Below are 13,035 nucleotides of genomic sequence, written 5' to 3'. Positions count from 1 at the left end.
ACTCTGCACTACTGCCTTCTATGCCAATGCACTCTATGCCACTTAATTATACACTATGCCACTCTACTCTATGCCACTCTACTCTACGCCACTGCACTCTACTATGCAACACTCTAATCTACGCCACTGCATTCTACAATGCTGCACTCTATATCACTGTCCTCTGCAGCACTCTATGCCAATGCACTCTATGCCAATCTACCCTACTCTACTATACTGTATGCCACTCTGTGCAAATCTGCTCTATGCCACAATACACAACACGCTAGGCACTCCACTATTCACCATTCCACACTAACATACTCCACACCACTCTCCTCGTCATCATTAACGTTTAGCAATGCTGAACAGCAACCTCGCTGGTGTAAGACAAAAACACGTGCAAAGCCAATAGCTAACGCTGGTTTTAAACTGTATCTCAATTGTACTCCTTCGCTGATTGGTTTGGAACAGCATTGGTGTGCAGCTTATCTGCCACATTGGTTTGGAACAGCACTGGTGTGAAGCTTATCTGCCACCTACTCTCGATGCGAGTTTGTAATCACTAATTTATCCCTACTGTCCTCTTTTGGCAACTGTTCCCTTGTAATGCACTCGGATGGCTCCGGGTCACGTCCGCGCAATATAAAATCATAAATAAATTGAAACAGTCCTCCTTTGTCCCGTGATTACGACAGTGATGACAAACGGGATCAAAACTACACCAGGACTCTCAGCCAATCAAAGAGATGCAACCGTGAACTATTTAGAGTTGGGAAACTCTGGTGACGTACAATTGTTTATTGGAATACTTGTCTTCCGATTGGCCGAGGGAGGTCAGCTCGTGTGTTCATTTGCTGTTTGGCCCTCGCGTACCCATCATTGTCTAAGAGTAGCTGTGTGAGCTCTTGCTAATTGTTTGATTGGCTGTCAGGTCTCGGAAGCAGAACTGTGAGCTAGGATTGGGCGAGAGAACGTAAGCTCGCCGTTCATTGGATGGGAGAATGTATCTGCCCCTGGCATAGTATCTAGCTGCTGCACGCGTCCGTCTTTCACCAGTGGGCGGGTTCTATGGACTCTGAGTGCCGAGATGTTGAGTTTGTTACTGAGCGATTCCGAGTTCCACCAACTTCTGGCCCAGTGGATCTGTAAGAGGGGCCTCGGAGCCGAGGTCCGAAGCCAGCTGTAATTTCTACGAATGGGACCCGAGCTGGTGAGTAAGGTAACGTGGGCGGGCTTTGGCTTGGTTGAACTCCACCGCGCTAGATCTTCTGGTGCACCACCCGGGCTGTACCTTCGTCAAACTCGCGTCATGTGCTTACCTCCCTACAGTTGTTCAGTCCTCCGCCCGGTCCCAGGCTCTCTCCCGCTCGGAGACCCGCGGCACCCTGCAGCCGCCCACGGGAGCCATGTTTACAAAATTACTGGTGCGGCCCAGGTCGTACGAGTAGCTTCAACGACCCCGATCCGTGTGCGGCCCTTGCTTCGATACTGCAAGGGAATGAGTGCAAGAAACAACCCCCTGAAATCGGGTGTGTATATGTTTCCATGGGTGTACCAGTAGTGCAAAACTCACTAAGTGCCATGGTAGATTGTTTGCGCACACGTAGGTAGGGATAGATATATAGTTTTCAGTGTCTAAATAATGTACACACTGAAAACTAAGACTCCGTAAATGTATTAAAGCAGCCTTTCCTGTGTAGCTGGGCAAAGTTTTCCATTTTCGGGTGTCAAGCAAAAGTCACTCTTTTTGCAGTTATACTTTGTCGTGGTGGCGTTGCAGAATGCATGCACCGTGATCGGCTAGTCTCAGAGATGCGATTTAAAACTATTGATGTTTTTAAATAAATCTGCGTTGACAGTAGTAAGTAAACCGTGCTAGCCCACCAATGTCCTTGTATTTATTTTTACCCAGGAATTCACAAAAATCCCCCTGTCTTTTTAGCTACCATGTGCACATTTACAACCCTAACATCCATATCGTTTTTACTAGAGCTGACCCATTTTCCATATAGAAAGTTTATAACTTTATATAGCAAATGTTTAAAAAGAATCAGTAGGAAAAATATGCAAAACTTAATTTTATACTGTACACATTTCACTTATGAAAGCATGTACTTTTGCCACTTGATGACCGTGTTCCAAAGGTAACATTCTTCCATGAACTTAATAAACCTTTTTATTCCCGATGTCCAATTGGCGATGTAATATGGTTATTAATGGGATCGGATCGACTGCATAAAGTAAATTCAGGTGTTTGAATAGAAGCCGGTAAAATTAAATGAGCCTCCCCCCTATAGGTACGTGTGATTTATTGACTCTAAATTTGGACGCTTTCACACCCTCATGTTTGAGTGGAGACGCGAACTTTCCATTACCTGAAAATAAATCAAAGTACTTTCTTGTCTTGTAAACACTGGAAAGTGGAATGAGACCAAGGGAAATGCAGTAAGTTATCAAGGGGTCAACATCGTTTGTTCTAGTTGGTAAGCTGGTATTGCAGCGCTGGTCTATTAGTGCCCAAACCTTCAACTTTGTCATTAGAGCACATCTACCAATCGGCCCGATCCCGAGAAGAATAATGGTAGCTGGTATTACTTCATTGTGTTTTCATTTTTATTACACTTGTTAGCACTGTCTGGGCATAGGGCACACCTCATTAGTACTGACTCAACACCTAAATAAAACAATAAGCAACAGAAAGGTGACCAGTCAACCTTTCCAAAGGGCTTTCCACTGCGCTGCAACACACACCACTGCGTTTTTAGTAACTTTTGACTGTTTGGACTAGAAACAACTTTTCTGTTAAATTGTGCAGATTATGCATCTGATGATGGATTGTGTCCAAAGCGGCAAACCCATAACTGTGTCAAAAATGCCACAGCCGCACAATTTCATGATTCCAGTTGCCCTGTATAAGATTTTTAATAAGACAGACACACAGATAGTGAAGATAGGGAAGAGCTCCCCTTCTCCTTCCTGATATGATGGCCTTGTAATAAGTAAATGAGAATCCTAACTTTAATGATGTGGCATTGCAGAATTATCAATTTTGGTATGAAGTTCTTGGTGAAACTGACTTGAATATCGGTGTATATCTTTATTCCAATGTTCCATCATTGTTTGGGCTATGAAATGCACCAAGGATACATAGCAATTATTTTTTTTTTAACGTTGAAAGGAAAAAGTAGCCTGTTTGGAAATATGATATGACTTTTATACTGAAGTTCTTCTTTTTTTTTTTTTTTTTCTTTGCTGTCCATGAAAGTGGGTTTGCTGTCTTGTGGCAACAGCTGGAGACTTCTCTTTGTTGTTCCCTCTTTGAATATGATGTCCCTGCATATCCTACCAGCCCAGAGCACTGCTAGGGAACAAAGAAATGACCAAAACCTGTTTAGCGGCTCGTTCGGAACCACAGTCTACATACTGGTGCCTTTCTCCTGCTTGGCATGTCTATGCTGTCCTCTCAAACACAACCCCTGTGGCCTTAATCTTTGTCCTCCTCTGGTAGCTTGATGGTGTTGAGTGAGACCCTGCTCAGAAAGTGTATTGTTTCTCCTAGAATCCAAGGATCAGAGCTCTGGAATTCAGATATTCATTTTATGTGTGGCACACATTTTGATTTAGTCTTTCTATCAGTGACCCGTTGGACTTTTCCTCCAGGGCCATTTCCTTGTATTGCTTGGACTTAGTGAGAAGGTCTGTAGCACCAGCAGAGAGAGACATCACGCCAGGCCTTTGAAATTTGCTGTTAAATCTGAGGTAGAGAACAAGTCTAGGACACAGACAAACCTTGCGGTTATACTGTGAAGAGAGGAAAAGTTGATGGACTTCCCACTGAAGTGAAGCAGTAGCTTGAACAAAGGGACAGAAGCAGGGTACTCATGTCGTAGGCCTGTGTTGAGAATGACTTATGGAAGTGATCATGTAGCTGGCTGTGAAAACCTGAAGGTCCAAAAAATGATTGTAACATTTTAAAAACCATATCTGTTTATGAGCCTGCACTCCCCCCCCACCCCCCCCCATACCCTTTATGATTTGTCAGGAACCATATTCTCATACTCCAAATCCAAGGGGAGTAAAACAGTAATTGTAGTGTCTCGCTTCTTTAACCTGTTCACCCTGATTAACAAATGGTGTGAACAATCAGTCTATGCACATAGCTCTGGAGATGTTTGTTAAAGACTTTTGCAGAGAACTGCATAACTCCAATTGGTTATTTTAGAGCGCTGATAGCAGGACAATAAATACAGTTTAATATATGGAAGGGGAATTTAGGATCCTGTCTTGGAGGGTAGTGAACCATGAGCCTGATCTGAATTACAGTTGTTTTAAAAGTTCCTAGAACCACTTGTAGTTTGGTTCAGATTTTAGCTTAAGGGCTCCAGAGTCTCTGCCCTTGTACTCCAAATGATCTGCTTCTGTATTTCATTCTTTTTAGGTATCATTGGTTAATCAGATGGGCCGACACTGATAGATTAAAGGTCTCTAGTTGGACCATGGTGAGGCGTACAGCTTTGGTAGCTGTGCCGGCCATTGCACTTATATTTAATCCTAGCATATGTGGAGAGCCAATACAGTAACTTAATGGTTGGTTTGATGTAGTCCCGCTTACAAACCTGAAACCAAAAAGAATCACCATATTCTTTAATGTTGTTGAGGAAAATATGGTACCAGGGCATGGCGGTGAGTCAGGTATTGTGAATTTGGATCCGACTCACATATCACTACACTCTCTTGTCTTTTCACCATACAAGTACAACAAGCATTTGGTAGGCTATTTATGGTTTTCATGGTGGCTGGGTTTAAAAGTTATGGTTCACATAACTGGTACATTTCATGTGTGCGCAGTTTTTTCATGATCTTTACAGCACTGTATCTGTTTCTGAATGCAATATCAGATTTTTTTAAAGCAAATTTAAAATTTACTTCTGCTGTTCCTTTCTGTTTATATATAGATACATATAACCTAGTGTGTTTTCTATTGCAGTGCAGCTGTTTCATTGCATTATACTATATTGTAGCAGACGACGTCCAGCTAATCTATGTACATGCATGCAAGGATTTGTGTGCAAATCAAAACTAATTCGCTCGTTCAGTCTGTCTGGGCGTAATGTTAGCTCACTTGCACCACAGATGCTTGAATCCCCCGCCATTCCTGCTTATATAGTTTTGTCATTGGTGTGGCTGTCTGTGGTGGCGAGAATGAGACAAATAATTAATGTAAATTACCTCCAAGCCAAAAGCAACACAAACCAGGAGGAAGCGCAGGCAGGAAGCACTCACTACATAAAATACTTTCAGTAATGGTTATCCACGTGAACTTTGCAGTGTGAACCTGCAGTCTGTAAATGCAACATGGCAGACTCATTGTATACTGCATGTGTGCAGAATTCCCGGAATTAAGAACTAAATGTGTGCATTCTCTTCCGGTCTCCTCCTTAGCTTCTCGCAACAAACAACCAACAGTAAATGAAACGTAAAAAGTGGGTGGAGCTCACTTCCCAAATTCAGCCTAATGGTGCCTTAATCTACCTCAACTCTGCCACCTTGCCCTGTCCGTAGCTGTTTAGAAACTGTGCAGCAAGCCTTTTTGTAGAGTTGCATGTACCTTTATCCTTCCATGTATTATGGGGCGTCACTGCTTAGATCTCTGCATTCCGTTTGCCCCGGAAGACCATAAAATAGCCATACAGAACACAAACAAATGCTGCTAGCAACTTAGGCAGGCCGTTTTTATGTCATGCTGAGCTACATTGCAGCTGCAATTCAAAGAGTGTCCCTATAGTCAGGAATATGGCCCTCTGGTCTTGTAACATCTATTTGTTCTTACAAGGCCATTTACTTTATATGTTATCTATTCTACAAGTGTAGGCACATTGTCTGTCTGAACTCCAGTATCTCAGTATGCATACCATTGCTGTGGTGAGTGCGACTGATGGCCATCGACAGAAGTGACAGAAAATGTATTGGTCATATCTGAGGCATCATGAGGTAGTGCCACGTGTGCCAAGAGGGTGTAAGCTCATGTGGCTTGGAGCTTGCTAATGTTTCCCATATAATTTTCCAGTAGAAGTCCAGATGTGGGCAGGGCTATGAGATGTGAATCGGATCATAGCCAGGTTGTGTACATCTATAGCAGTGAGAAACCCCTGTCACTTTGACTATGGTTATGTTATTCAGATTTGTAGGGCGCACTATTATCATCCAGGAGGGTATGCTGGCCTTGAGCAGGTGTGAGTCTAGGAATTCTTACAGACTAGTGGGACTACTCGAAAATCCAGATCTTCAGCTTCTCGTGAAAATCAAGAAGTGGGGAGGGGGCTCTTATGTATAAAGGCAGGTTGTCCATGCTTTACCAGCGATTTAGAAAAAGACTCGACTGCCAGGTCTGGTTTTCCATATGCTTGGGATTTGTTCCAGTAGCAATCAGAATGAATGGCGGTGTCGGGAAGGTCTGTGAAATCAGATGCAATTGTTGAAGTATGCTGGGCCAGTGTTGTGTAGTGCTTTGAATGTTTGAGTGAGGAGTTTGAATTGTGCTTGTTTGTGGATGGACAACCAGTGGAGCTCTTTCAGGTGGGGTGTGATGTAAGTGTGACTGGGAGGTTGAGAGTGATTCTGGGCCCAGAGTTCTGAATCATCTACAGGCTTTTGGTGAGTATTTTTTGTTGATCCTGGCCTAGACGGTGTTCCCATAGCCCAGCTTGCTTGTGACCAGGGTGTGTGAGATGGTTTTCTGGGTGCTGATTAGGAGCCATTTGAAAAGCTTCTTCAGCATCTTCAGGGTATGAAAACATTAGGTGGTGAGGTTATTGACTTAGGTGGTCATGTTGAGGTTTGTTGGTGATTAAGATCCTGAGGTTCTTGTCGTGGGTGGAGGTGGTGGTGGGTGCAGGTCCTACCTATTTTGGCCACCAGATGGAGTCCCACATTGATGTGCTCTTCCTGAAGATCATGCTTTTCGTCTTGTCTGTGTTCAGCTTTAGACGGTTGATCTTCATCTAGTGGGCGATTTCAGTCATGCACGCATTGAACTTGATCCGGATACTGGGCATCTTGTCTGTGAGAGAGAGAGTGAGTTGCATGTCATTGTTGTAGGAGTGGGCGTTGATATTGTGAGAGCGAATGATGCTGGCTAAAGGGATCATGTATGCTTTGAAGAGGTTTAGGCTCAGGGAGGATCCATGTGGAACTCCTCAGATGAGGTCATGGGTGTCGGAGGTGTATGATGCCAGGCTGACCGACTGGGTCCTTTCAGTCAGGAAGGAGCAGATCCATTGGAGTCATCAGTTTAAACAATGTCCATTACCAGTTTTGGAATATTTTGTAATAACCTGAATTTTAGTTGTGCTTCCCTGATTCCCAAGTCATGCAAGTCATTCATTTTAAATTTGAAAGGAAGCTGTTAGAATATAGGAATGGAATGGTGCTGTGGGGTAGAATGTGGGCTTGGAATGAGAATATTGGGGGGGCTGTGGGGGTGATTCTAGACAACAACAGTTGGCCAGGAGCAGTGTTTATTCAGGGAGCTAGGTGGCACAACTCTTGACCACTTGAAGAAACTTATGATAAATAAAGAGTTTACCTCTACACACCCGGTGTTTGTCTCTTCTTAACAATGGCAATGAGGATGGATCAAGAGCGGCGTCTGCATAAGAGGTGGTCATTGTTGATTTCTGACGAATTGCAGTTACTTGTCCCCACTTCAATATTGTCTGCTTTGGCAGACAAGGCTCCACTAATACCGCTGTACTAGACTGTGTTTGTCGGTGTAGAGAATGTGCAAGGGCAAGCAGCGATTTGAAAGTGAATCATCGCTGCAGGTATGTAACCGGAGATCTGCCTTTCGGTTAATCGGTATGCCTTGTGCGATAGCATGGAGATCCCGAAGTAGGAGTCGGGATATGGCCTTCTAATGTGACGCAGCAGGCATATTCGTGTGGTGTGTCGTTTGGAAGGACCGACCTGAAGTTCAGCCAAGCTGCATTTGTCGTTTCTGGGCAACGAGAGAGGAGTTGCTGTTGCCAGAGTTTAGCGCTGCATTCATTGTTGCTGGGCAACAGAAAGTCACGATCTGGCCTAGAGGCTGAGAAAGCTATTTACGGCGTAATTGTGACGCTGTTCATCTGTACAACAGGTACTTTGTACATAGATGTGGCAACTTGTGCCGACTTCTTTGTTGTTTGGCAAGCAGCAGTTACCTTCGGTGCGTGTTATTTTGACGATCGTGTTATGTCATGCGGCGATGAAGGCTGCATCGGTGAACGGTGAGTGCGGATGCAGCTGTCTATTGTCTTACGTTATCTGCTGGCAACAAGGTATATTTTTTTCTACCGGAAATTAAGGTAAAGAACTGCGGTGCAAGTCGTATTGATAGCAGTACTGGCTGTGGTGAGTCATATCAATAGCAGTGCTGTTCCGGTGATCAGCACACCATGCTCAATACTTAATGTACAGCTCAACTTGCAGCCAGTGCTCTTCCCGGGATTAGCACACCGTTGTTTTTTAACACTTAATTTGCTGTTCTGGTGATCAACACATCCTTGTTCTCTTGACTTGAGAGCTTGTGCTGTACCAGTGATCCAAAAGGGGGTGGTGATGGACAGAGTATCTGAATTAAGCAGAACACTCCTACCCAGTCAAAAGATCAGGGCTTGATCCATCACCGTTTTTTAGCTCACTGCACCATCCCAGTTCAGAACCTGGCTACATGCAAATTAGTCTGACCCTGGCCCAGTGCATCATGGGAACAGGGCAGACCAAACTACCAAGCCAATTCTTTACTGGAAAGGAAACAAGCTTCCGGGGACCGGTTTCTGGCATTACAGCCGTCTTCGGCCCGGCTTGCTTGAATCCTGATGGTGCAGTGAGCAAGGGACTCACATCTGAGCATACCCTTCCACACTTGTGGTGGCCAAAACGATTCAAAAGGGGGTGGTGATGGACAGAGTATCTGAATTAAGCAGAACACTCCTACCCAGTCAAAAGATCAGGGCTTGATCCATCACCGTTTTTTAGCTCACTGCACCATCCCAGTTCAGAACCTGGCTACATGCAAATTAGTCTGACCCTGGCCCAGTGCATCATGGGAACAGGGCAGACCAAACTACCAAGCCAATTCTTTACTGGAAAGGAAACAAGCTTCCGGGGACCGGTTCCTGGCATTACAGCAGTCTTCGGCCCGGCTTGCTTGAATCCTGATGGTGCAGTGAGCAAGGGACTCACATCTGAGCATACCCTTCCACACTTGTGGTGGCCAAAACGATTCAAAAGGGGGTGGTGATGGACAGAGTATCTGAATTAAGCAGAACACTCCTACCCAGTCAAAAGATCAGGGCTTGATCCATCACCGTTTTTTAGCTCACTGCACCATCCCAGTTCAGAACCTGGCTACATGCAAATTAGTCTGACCCTGGCCCAGTGCATCATGGGAACAGGGCAGACCAAACTACCAAGCCAATTCTTTACTGGAAAGGAAACAAGCTTCCGGGGACCGGTTTCTGGCATTACAGCCGTCTTCGGCCCGGCTTGCTTGAATCCTGATGGTGCAGTGAGCAAGGGACTCACATCTGAGCATACCCTTCCACACTTGTGGTGGCCAAAACGATTCAAAAGGGGGTGGTGATGGACAGAGTATCTGAATTAAGCAGAACACTCCTACCCAGTCAAAAGATCAGGGCTTGATCCATCACTGTTTTTTTAGCTCACTGCACCATCCCAGTTCAGAACCTGGCTACATGCAAATTAGTCTGACCCTGGCCCAGTGCATCATGGGAACAGGGCAGACCAAACTACCAAGCCAATTCTTTACTGGAAAGGAAACAAGCTTCCGGGGACCGGTTCCTGGCATTACAGCCGTCTTCGGCCCGGCTTGCTTGAATCCTGATGGTGCAGTGAGCAAGGGACTCACATCTGAGCATACCCTTCCACACTTGTGGTGGCCAAAACGATTCAAAAGGGGGTGGTGATGGACAGAGTATCTGAATTAAGCCGAACACTCCTACCCAGTCAAAAGATCAGGGCTTGATCCATCACCGTTTTTTAGCTCACTGCACCATCCCAGTTCAGAACCTGGCTACATGCAAATTAGTCTGACCCTGGCCCAGTGCATCATGGGAACAGGGCAGACCAAACTACCAAGCCAATTCTTTACTGGAAAGGAAACAAGCTTCCGGGGACCGGTTTCTGGCATTACAGCCGTCTTCGGCCCGGCTTGCTTGAATCCTGATGGTGCAGTGAGCAAGGGACTCACATCTGAGCATACCCTTCCGCACTTGTGGTGGCCAAAACGATTCAAAAGGGGGTGGTGATGGACAGAGTATCTGAATTAAGCAGAACACTTAAAGCGTGGAAGGGTATACTCAGACATGAGTCCCTTGCTCACTGCTCCATCAGGATTCAAGCAAGCCGGGCCGACGACGCCTGGAATGGCAGAAACCGGTCCCCGGAAGCTTGTCTCCTTTCTGGTGAAGAATTGGCTTGGTAGTTTGGTCTGCCCTGTTCCCATGATGCACTGGGCCAGGGACAGACTAATTTGCATATAGCCAGGTTCTGAGCTGGGATGGGGCAGTGAGCTAAATAACGGTGATGGATCAAGCCCTGATCTTTGGACTGGGTAAGAGTGGTCTGCTTAATTCAGACACTCTGTTCATCACCACCCCCTTTTCTGAAGCATTTTGTCCACCATAAGCGTGGAAGGGTATACTCAGACATGAGTCCCTTGCTCACTGCTCCATCAGGATTCAAGCAAGCCGGGCCGACGACGCCTGGAATGGCAGAAACCGGTCCCCGGAAGCTTGTCTCCTTTCTGGTGAAGAATTGGCTTGGTAGTTTGGTCAGCCCTGTTCCCATGATGCACTGGGCCAGGGACAGACTAATTTGCATATAGCCAGGTTCTGAGCTGGGATGGGGCAGTGAGCTAAATAACGGTGATGGATCAAGCCCTGATCTTTGGACTGGGTAAGAGTGGTCTGCTTAATTCAGACACTCTGTTTATCACCACCCCCTTTTCTGTACCAGTGATCAGCACACTGTCCAATTAACAACATTTTATCTTCAGTACTGGGAGCAGTCTTTCTTGTTCACGTCTAATATTGGTTTGGGAATGTGCTGTGTCTGTGTTTGCAATTGGCACATTTTGCTGTTCAGAATTTTATTTCAGTAAGTGTTGTAATGCTTATTGTTACATGTTGAACTTGATTCTCAGAAATTTGTACATAGCTTTTTTCCAGCATTTTTTTTCCCACTCATGTTGGTATTTTAGTTGTTAGTTATTTAGAGTGAGTTATTTGGGGAATGTGGTTAGCACACAACTGTTCCAATGGTGGGGTAATGAAAGCCGCATTGGAATCTGGCACCAGGAAATGATCCAGAGAAGTGTATGTGGCTGAGAAAGGTGCTATGATCCCAGGTTGGCCTCATATCTCTGAGTTTGGTGGACCCACCTGTGTATTCCGTGAGTGATGGGCAAAATGTGTCCAATACGAGTAACATGGAGTATGCAAAGTTGAAAGAAGAATTTTACTAGTGTGTTTGGGAACCAGTTAGGAAAGATGAAATGTTTTGAGCATAAAATTGTTATGTGAGAATGCTATGGCCGTGAGGCAGAAATTAAGAATTGTGAATTGAAATGATGGAATTAAATTGAAGGGCATTCTGCATGATTTATGCCAGAAAGATATTATTGAACCTATCAAGAGCTCAGACTGGGTATCGCTGGTTGTTATTTCACTCAAAGCCAGTGGGGATTTAAGACTGTGTGTGGACCTAAGATGTCTTATTGAGGCCATTTAAGTGGATGCATTTCCATTAGCGAATCTGTTGGAATTGGTGTCATCCATCAGAGAGACATCAGTATTTACAACAATTGATTTGGCCAGCTCATATCACCAAATTCAGTTGGATTATGGCTCAAGGCATTGCAGAGCATTCATAACAGCAAGGGAATGTTTCAGTAAAAGAGAATGCCATTTGGTTTGTCAGGCGCCGCTGCTGTCTTTCAGAGAGATAAGTCTAGGATTATACGAGGGATAGCATGAGCAAAAGTATTTCAGGGTGACCTCTTGATATTTGAGAAGAACAAAGCTGAGCATGATGGGAACTTGAGAAAAGTGTTGCATACCCTTATGCACAATGGTCTAATCATAAAAGAAGAGAAATGTGATTTTGGGAAACAGCAGGTGGAATACCTGGGGCATTTTATATCAGAGAAAGGTATACGTCCTAAAGTCAGCCATGTAGAAGCCATTGTCAGTGCTCCAGAACCCAAATGTAAGGAATAGTTAATGTCCTATCTAGGGCTGACTGAATTTTATTCTCGATTCATGGAGAAGTATACAGTCATTGTTAAAGAAAAATGTGGCATTTTGTTGGGCTCGGAAACAAAATGAGTAGTTTAATGTGGTAAATAAATAAATAATACCTCTCTTTTTGAATGCATAAATGAATAACAGATAGCTCAATAAATAAGAGTCAAGATTCGAGGTAGTAGGAGTTTTGCAGGTTTAATACAGGAATAGGATGGCAGGGCCCGGCAGCTGCCGGGACAGGATCTGGGATGAGCGCGCTGACTTTTAATAACAATACACGAACATATATACTAAAACAGTTGCATTACAGTACATAGGATAGGCGGAGCAGTGGGTGTGGTCAATAGCAGTCGCGAAAGATAAGGGTGAAAGTGGGTGTAACAGAGGCGTATACATAGACATGTGATGCAAACGTAACAGAATATGTCATGAATGGGGCGGAGACATGGAGGGGGCTACCTAAGGAGCCGGGACCTCTAACCTAATGGTGCGCGCAAACTTGGCAATGACGTGTTACTAGGAGAAGCTGGGGGCTATGAACTCTGTGCTAGGAGCAGAGACTGAAGTCTGGAGAGTCTGGAGAGTCAGGGCGACATGTACCTAAGCAGTATCTAGTATCTGATGTTTAGAGAACATGTTGATAGAATCCAAAAGTTATCGGGGTAAAGGCTAACAGACTCTAAGACTGGAGCATGCATTATTCTACATGTAGTGCGTGATGAAGAATATTAAATGACCATTAATA

General features: G+C 44.7%; 1 protein-coding gene across 2 annotated transcripts in view; it reads left to right on the top strand.

Annotated features, from left to right (window-relative positions):
- Positions 1-997: 997 nt before the first annotated feature.
- The window catches only part of FRS2 (fibroblast growth factor receptor substrate 2), a 263,424-nt gene continuing 251,386 nt past the window's right edge, over positions 998-13,035 (top strand). The window contains exon 1 of one of the 2 annotated variants that reach the window (XM_078678808.1): positions 998-1,192. The gene's annotated coding sequence lies outside the window, so the exon portion shown is untranslated. Of the gene's footprint in view, positions 1,193-1,307; positions 1,512-13,035 lie in introns of those variants that run through there. The other variant, XM_078678818.1, reaches the window with a different exon arrangement.

Source organism: Lissotriton helveticus, chromosome 1_1 (assembly GCF_964261635.1).
Source record: "Lissotriton helveticus chromosome 1_1, aLisHel1.1, whole genome shotgun sequence".
NCBI lineage: Eukaryota > Metazoa > Chordata > Amphibia > Caudata > Salamandridae > Lissotriton > Lissotriton helveticus.
This window is presented reverse-complemented; position numbering and strand designations above follow the sequence as displayed.